Source organism: Acomys russatus, chromosome 8 (assembly GCF_903995435.1).
Source record: "Acomys russatus chromosome 8, mAcoRus1.1, whole genome shotgun sequence".
NCBI classification, from domain to species: Eukaryota; Metazoa; Chordata; class Mammalia; order Rodentia; family Muridae; genus Acomys; species Acomys russatus.
Window position 1 is genome coordinate 35608277 of NC_067144.1, and position 2599 is coordinate 35610875.

A 2599-nucleotide genomic window follows, 5' to 3' on the forward strand; every position below is an offset into this window, starting at 1 on the left:
AAGATGAAGACTCCGTGTGTGTTTGTCTTGAGTGTCCTGTTTATAGTGATATTTGGGGAATGGGCTGTAAGTTGTCTGGCTCATACATAGCAGATGCATGATCAGACACAAGAATGTCACCAGGAATCATCCCTGTGTGGACCGTCTCCCCAGAATCATTAAGGACCCAAACAACCGACAACAGATGAGTCGATGCACACTACACCATGTCAAAGATGAATCAAAGACGAATGTAAGTGCTACAAAGAAACATATTCATATACCCAACAATATGCAGAAATCTTATATTATATTCCCATTTGCTTTATTTTGACACTTTCAAATGTGGGAGCCTACTACTATTATTCTTCTAAATGAACATAGTAAAAAGCTGACTGCTGATCACCTAGTGCTACACCACAGATCAGCACATTGCTCAACTCTAATCACAGGAGGTTCTTGCAGTAGATAGTAATTTATACAGATTTTCACAACTAGACAATGTTCAGACAGTAAGAGACCTTGGACCACTCAGCTCTAAATGGGATGCTGTTATCACATTCCTCCACTCAAGGCTCAGCAATCTGTCTCTGTGGAATGGGAGGTAAAAATGATTCTAAAAGCCAAGGTTGATGAACAACTCCAAGGAAACACATTTTTTACGTGCTGATGCTCATAGGTACTCAGAGAGAATCTGAGAACATGCATAAACCTACATAGTGTAAAGACAGAAAAAAAAATCCTAACCTGGATAAAAGGAATGGAGCAAAAAGCCCCACCCCTAGTGCAGAGCCTTTATGTAATTCATAAGGGCTATGGGAGCAAAAAATACCGCATTCAATAAAGTGACTCTGGTTGTATCAAATGTAATCCATAGCAAGCCTCATGCACAATAGTAGCCACTCAACACAAATTGGATTCCATGTTTTTTTCTGTGCTTCTCTAATATTTATTTATTTATGAGAAAGAGCATGAAGTTGTGTTGGGAGGGAGGGTGGAGGATCTGGGAGGAGCTGAGTGAGAAGGAAGAATATGATCAAAATAAATTTAAAGAAGAAAAGCAAAATATGTAGATATAGTCTTTCATCATATTTTGTAGGAGCTTTGTACACAGGCAGCAAACAGTATCTTCTTGATACAAGAGAAGTGTGCCTACGAAGGGTTTAGATTGTGGAACTCTGGGATTTTGTTTCATTTAAAGGAAATATTGAGTTTGCTCTCAAGGAAAAATGACTGAATTAGTCTGATTTCTAAGATGGTCATTAAGAGAATAAGTATTAAAATGAAGACAACAATTTATTAAATGAAACAACAATTTATTAACCTATATTTATACCAGCAGACTTTGTTGTTCTTTTTCCATTACTTCTATTCTCAGTAAAAAACAAGTCTTGTCGCTAGAAAATATGTACACACATCTCAGAATCCATGGGGCAGTAAGAATTCTTGAATGAGTTAAACAGGCTTTTTGTTTTACCAGGAATAGTTTATCTCATTTTCTTTCTATTTAATTTAGGTGAATTGTATACTTTTGTGCACATGCATGCATGAGTAAGTTTGCATGCCCTGATGAATGAGGCAATCATAAAATTGTCCCCCATTTATTGTTGGTTGACATCACAGAGAAATATGCTAAGCTGCTGAAAAATGCATTCCAGGTAGAAACTTGTGTAGAAGAAGTTTAGGCTGACACAGTTGGAAATGTTTAAACACTCAGCACAATAAAGGCCACAATGGAAAAATATGAAAGACATTCTACATTAGTGGCAATGTGAGGCCCTGCTGAAATTAGCAAGCTGGCAGCATATGTCACAATAAAAGCACATTTCTGGAAACCGTGGAAAGAAAGCCAGTCGCCACTCATGGAAAATTATTTTTGTAATTGTGTATCCGTAACTCAAGGAAGAAACTGATGGAAACAGTTGTTCTTCTATTGTTGCCATCCATTTAGTTTTCAAATAGCAGTCATAGGTGAGCATTATGTTTAAGACTGGCTTGAATTGGGGTAGATTTTGCTGTAAAAAGGGGGAAAATGTAACACAAAAGCCCCTTTCAGTAATTTTGGTTCTGTGTCTCTGACTTAGATGGCAGATGATAAATGTTTGATTTGTTTTCACAGATAGTGGCCTAAAAAGCAAATCAAAGAACAGCTTCCTAGTATAAGAAAAGAGAGAAAGAAAACATGATCCTTTCTTGTACTTTTTCCAGGTAAGCAAGGATATTTCTGAAAAGCAATGAAATAACAAAGATGTCATCCCAGGCATTGTAGACACCTTAGCTTGAAAGTAGGAGAGCACATTTTTGCAAAAATTTACTTGAAAGTTATTCTTATCATACAAAAGTCTATAGATGTCTACTCAGATCTAATGGATCTAATATATGTTTACTCTATTAATACACATCAAATATCAATGAAAGGTCACCAGGCAGCACACGTTGCTTTGAAGTTTGTGTTAATAAGTAAATATAGAACACATGATCCATGTGAAAAATATCTGTGTATCCTGTAAGAATAACTTCATATTCAGCTTCAAAATGGAACCACTTCATAATGTTGGAAACAAAAAAGTCAGTAGGAATGAATTCGTCAGTATATCCTACTAGAGTCACATAGGGATTT